This window comes from Drosophila arizonae, chromosome 2, assembly GCF_054131065.1.
Source record: "Drosophila arizonae isolate 15081-1271.41 chromosome 2, UAZ_ARI_1.0, whole genome shotgun sequence".
Lineage (NCBI taxonomy): Eukaryota > Metazoa > Arthropoda > Insecta > Diptera > Drosophilidae > Drosophila > Drosophila arizonae.
In genome coordinates this window covers 2,911,772-2,918,179 of record NC_142922.1, presented here as the reverse complement: position 1 = coordinate 2,918,179, position 6,408 = coordinate 2,911,772, and the positions used below count along the sequence as shown (strand labels likewise).

Genomic DNA, 6,408 nt, shown 5'->3' with positions numbered 1-6,408 from the left:
TGGCTGTGGTCTCTCAATGCCAAACTTCTCTAAAAGAAACAGAGAAGTTTCCTTTTGTTTTCAAGTATTTTTTGTTTGTTTCAGCTGACATTATAGCATCTTCAATGTAGGCGCTCATAAACAAAGTGTTCATTAAAAAACAAGTAACGCTCAGGTACTTAACAAAAAATGGTAATGAATTCATTTTTAATAATTTTAGCACTAATGCCTGACCTTTCTATATGTTATAAGTCAAATTTTGGTTTATTTGAGAAATTCTCTGAATTTGCACAGAATTCGGTTATAGTATAAACAAACTGCGTAAGTTGTGTAGTGCGAACCAGTAATGTGATTCGGGACTTTTCGACTAGGAAATACCTTGAATTCTGGTGCGACCTGTTCGATTCTAAAAATTAATTCAAATGTACGGTTTTTACCGCTAAGAATTGTAAACAACAAAAACCAGATCGCCTCCTACTGCGTAAGGCATACGAGATTTACTTTTTAATTATCCAGCTTTCGTAGCTTTCGATATCGTTACCTCCGCCGTAAAAGCGAGCAAGGTTAGTCGATCCTGATTAAGTAAATATATGTGTTTATTCATGTAAATAATTTATGGAGTCCACTTTTTAACAATTACATAAATTTGTTCCTGAATTCCCATTTGCAATGGATTAAAACGGCCTTACATTATAACGCTTACATTATTAAGCAAATGATTATTTTGGAATAGATGTATATACTATAGTGACTGTTAAACTTTGACTTTAAAACTGTCCTTACAATATTCGATACATTATATCAAAACATGTTATCAACTCTCTCCTAAATATACATTTTTAAGAAGATTTCTTTAATAAATATGTACACACGTACATACATACTACGTGCATATATAATAAAAAGAAATATTTCTCGAACTATTCTAGTATAGTACATCATATTATACTAGAAGTTAGAATGATGATATAATTATTAAAGTATATTAGAATCTAATATATTATATCATTAATAATATACTTGCCTTTTAGTAGACGTAATTTCAAAGCAAATCTTTATACTTAGTAATTTATAGCTTTCAATTCAGGTCCCATAAATACTCGATCACTTAATAATTGAAAAGAGTGTGAAAGTATTATATTAATTTTCATCTGAGCTGTTAGTATAATCGAGTATTGCCAAATGTTATTATTTTTTAATTGAACTCGTTCTGTTTTTAATTTTTTTTAATTTATTACTCGATTATGCACAAATAAAACGTAAGCAAAAATTCAAATTGAAAAAAATTGAGTGCAATCTGAATCTGAAACCTAAAGTTTATTTTTACCATTTTTGAATCGAGCAAAGGAAATGGTAAACAAATGGCAAACCGTTTATAATAAAAGGCATTTGTTTATAATTTAATTATTGATACTTTCTTGAAAAACATTTCAGTTATATAATTAATTTGCCATTAATTTATTTATTTTTTAAGTTGATCTTCTTGAATTTAAGACAAAACATAGCTGAACTTAATCAGTTAATTATAAATCGAATATATAAAACTATATTATATAGCTTTATTAGAAAATGTTTTTGACGTCATTTTCTTTTTAAGTCAATCGAATTCATTGAACTTAATATTATGAAGTCACATGTGTACAATGCAATTAGCACACTCTACTCAATTATCATTTTTTGTCAATTTGTATTAATATTTGTAAATTAAAAAATTTGTTTCGAAAGGGTAATAAATTAATAATTTTATGTTGTTGTTATAAATTTTAAAAGAATCAGGTTTTCAATTATCTCTGCAGAAATGCAATCCTGTGAATCACCAGAACTATTATATAGAAATTTTATATGTATTTTGAGGATCTAAACTCTATATAGAATATTAATACTAAGCCTTAAGCAAGTTGAAGAATTTTAATGAATTCAGACAACTGTTATTATTGATTAACCGATTGAGTCATGAAAGTTTAATAAAAACTACGTAGAGTTAAATAAAGGAAATAATACTATAAAACCAGTTGAACATGAAACGATTATCATACAGACTAGCTAGTCATTTGCGAGCATTTAAAAACCTTAAACATGCTTAAACACTGCCGTAATCAACTGTTGAGTTGTTAATTTCAACTTAAGCTGCAAAATTACAACTTGCAAATCTTGCAAAAAAAAAAAAAAAAAAACAAAAAACAAAAAAAGCGCACTAATCATGTCAGAGGTTAACAAACATTTGTTGGCCCAACCACAAAAAAAAAGAGCGACAGCCAAGTGAATAATGCGTCTGACTGCCGCAAGTCAAGCTGAGTAAAATATGTGCAAGTACAGTGCATACCCGCTATGGCGATGAGCGTGACGTTTGCCTTGAAGATAGACGAGTATAAACGTATCAAAACTCTGCTTGTTCATCAAGCGAGCATTCACTGTAGCTCTGCGTGTGCACATATAGCCTCACATGTAATTTATATTGAATTTATCGCAACAATTTTGAAATCAATTTGCTGCATTTTTTTTTAGCGCTGTTGCTGCTGACATTGTTTTTTGCCATTGTGGTTGTTGTTAGTGGTTGCTATTGTTGTAATTGAGTGGCTCGCTTAGCGCACTAATTACCTTCAATTAATGCTTAATAAGTGAGCATGTCTCCATTTGTATCTTTCACCCATGTACAAATCTGCAAAACTGAATTAAACTAACTGAAAATACCAAATGATAATTTAGTTAATGGAAAAAGTAAAAATTAAAAAATCAAGGATGCACCAACTGCACAATACTCATTCAGAGTCCGAAAAACATTTAATAATTTATGGTTTAATTTCAGCTCTAGGCCCAAAATTTAAAAAAATGTAGTATTTAACCATAGCGCATTTAAATATTATTATTATATTATTGCTGTAATCTGAAAGAATTCCCAATTAGCCACGCACCTAAAGGACCTAATCAGATTATTTAATCCATTAAGTATAGCGGATCAACAAAACTGTCGAGTCAAATTGCGATAATCCAGAGTCCGAAATAGTGGAATACACAGTTTATACCATTTGACACGCCGTTAGATGGGCATAGCTATATTATCTACCATATATCGATACAAAATTTGCCAATACGCTACACTAATTGGCGTATGATAAAATTTCTTCTTTATAAAACAAGTGTAAAATTAAGCTTATACTCTGAATTTGAAATATGTAGCTTCAAACCAATATACCCCTTTTTCACTACCTTAACTAGTTAGTTAATCTATCAAGGCAACTCTCCCACGAGGCCTGTTTATAAAGTCAGCTCGTCGCGTTGTAGTCTAGCATTAAAAACATTGCATTAACTTAGAACTTCTGGTAATATCTGTCGGTTGATACGATTTAATGCTGCTGGATCTTTTATTATGCGCAACACGTAGGCGGAGGCAGATAAAACTCTGTTAATTGTTTTCATTAGTCATAAAAGAAAACAGGAACTGTCACAGTTACAAACGCAGTAACAGTCACAGTGACTGTGTTGGCAAATGAAATTTGCACATATTTACAAATCGTACAACGATTGCAAGATTTACTACCATATCATCATGACAGCCAGGTTCTTCGCGTACTTTTGCACAGTTCATCAGAGGCGGCAGGAGACAACAGTTGATCATTAGACAACATTTGAAATTTGTATTCTAATGAAATGTTTAATGATTCATTTATTAACTACGCACATTTTACAGTTTGACAGTCATGCGATTTGATTTGATTTCAGTTACGTTTGAGTGCGGAATTCATGTATAATTTTTGTATTTTATACATGTTTGTACAGATGACAATCTCTAATGTTTTCTCATATGTATATGCGTGTATGTATGATGTATGTATAATAATACGTTTTGGCACGTTTAGCTTAAACATTCTCTTTTGCCCAAGATCTCAGTCTGCAGCAATCTTTTGATCACTTATGAATGCCCAAAATCACAGTTGGCTGTCAATGTCAGTGCGTTGTTGTGTTTATAAATTAGCATGCCAGGCGAGAGAGGGCACCCGGCCACGCCCGCGCCCTGCAACTACGCGGATCCTGTTCTAGACAACACGTGCGTTTGAATTATTTATAGAGAGTGATTGAGTGAATGAGTGAGGGTCTCAGTGAGTGAGTGTGCCTGTGTGTGTGCGTGTGTGGGTGTGTGAGGTAGTGAGCAAATAAGCCATGTGCAAGTGAAGCACTCGGACCATGGACTGAGTGCTAAACATATTTATGTTTGGGGAATTTTCTCGCCGTGCTAAACAAACCTGCGGAACATTGACCGCTGACTGTTCTCAGAATACACTAACAAAGCTTATACATTAAATTTCCTGTGCAATTTGTAACAAATAGAGTGAAAAATCTCAAATGTTTACATGCCCATTATTTTTAAGCCCTTCTATCTCTGTAGAGTTTGAGTGTAAATATCACTTTATATATGTCTGTATATAATATTTGTATCTCAAAATTAAGGAAATGCTATAGACATACTCCTGCAATGCATTTTCAGGCCATTGTATTTATGAATATACATACATATATACATGATCAGACAGATACTTTAGGTAAGGAAAAGTAAGAATTTGTGTGTGATATACCCATTCAACTTTTGTCAAATGCCAAAATCAACAAACTTTTCAGACTACCTTCAATTACTCTACCGTCTCTCTTTTAGAGTATTCATTTTTCAACACCTCGAATCACCATATCTGTTATTTTTTCGTTACTCTGCCGATCGGTAGTGGCGCAAGCTTTAGATCTTCCAGTGACGATCTGTTGTCAGCAGACGGCGCAGCCTACAGGGTAAGCCTGTAAATTCGCATGAAATGTGATCTACGTGCGTGGCATTCGAAGAAGATGGGAAAAGAATCACGCGGCATAGCGTAAATTTTTTGCATTTGTAACCATTTGAAAGCGAAAATTTGCCTCGATTCAATTGCCAGCAACAGACTATAATATGCAATTATTAACCAGAAGAGATCTGCCCCTTACGAACTCTCGCGTCGGGGCCTTGTGTTTGTATAAAAAGTTCTGGCGGAAAAATCCCAGGAACCCGGTCGTAAAGACATGCAGCGCATACCTTAACAAGCCATTAAGGATTTTAATCAATTCTGTGCTTAAATTAGCAATACGGAAGTGAACATCGAACTGAAAGTGAATCAGATTGATAGACCACAGAAAAGGGATGTGCTAGCCATAAAATATTCTACGATCCTCCCAGCTCCATCATAATAAATGCTTGAAAGTTGTTCCAAAAGTTGTTTAAGACATGGCGATAACAATAACAACTATAACAATAGCTCCCGGCTGCACAACAACAAAAGACATAATGTGACATCGAGCTGGCAGGCAGGCAAGACAGACAGACAGGTAAAGCAAGCAGGTAATCAGTTGCCCATCAGTGGCAAAAGTCAAGTCCAAGGTTGTGCATGGAGCCCAGGTTAATTTGTGGCGGGATTTTTTCATTACTGCTTTGTTGTTGTTTTTATCTTTTTTTTTGCAGTTCATAATGTAAGCAATCTGTTAACGCAGGCCTGTTGGCAATTACAAGAGCTGGTCATATCTCTTAGCCCTAGAATGTTGTCGACTCGTAATAATGTTACTGCATGGAATATAATGATCGTGGTAATTTCAACATGCAATCTTAATTTTTAATTACCACTTTTTGTTGTTCTTTTTGTCTTTCAAGAAATATATTTTACAGTTTAACAGACATTCGAATTGAACTTTCAGCAAATTAAATAAATATACATGTATGGTTAACATAATGTAATCAACTCGCCATGTCAAGCGGCTGACATGCAAAAAAGAACATATGAATTGCATTGCAGCCCTGATTAGCTCGATCAATGTAAACAAAAGTCAGCTGTTGAGCGGCACAGACAAAAAATAAGTACCAAGCAAATGGATCATAAAAGAGAAAACAATACTGCAAACTATACTCAAAAATTGTTGACTGGCACATTCTTTTGCCATAACTCAGATCTGTTTTGCTAACCGAAATTTATATGGGTTAACTTGCAAGTTTAATACTGGCAAAGAGAAAAACTGGTATTTGTTAATTAGAATTGGAAACCTGAATATAATGTACTTTGCTATAATAGTACTGTCTGTACATAACTTATGTAGTTAGTTTATCATTTATCATCGAGTTTGTTTTCGCTACTTTTGGCTGTATGAGTATTAGATTTCTGATTGCTTTATAATATTTGGCAATGCGATATTCCGCACAGTGCTGCCAGCCTGTTCAACAAATCAACAATAACAGTTGCAAAAGAAGTAATAGCACAAAACGTATGTGGGGAAACTTACCAACAATTTCAGTGTTCGCTATTGCCGCCACTGCTGATCGGTGCTGTGCTAGTGCTGGGGTTGCTGCTGCTGCTGCTGCTGTTGCTGCTGCTTCTGGGGGCCGCTGCTCCTGCCTGCAGTCAATTGAAACTGGAACTGAAAAAC

General features: G+C 34.0%; 1 long non-coding RNA gene across 1 annotated transcript; it reads left to right on the top strand.

Moving 5' to 3' along the window:
- The first annotated feature begins 4,314 nt into the window (after positions 1-4,314).
- On the top strand, positions 4,315-6,408 carry LOC149270187 (uncharacterized). Its single transcript, XR_016268707.1, has 2 exons — positions 4,315-5,392; positions 5,456-6,408. It is a non-coding gene; the product is annotated as an uncharacterized LOC149270187 (long non-coding RNA).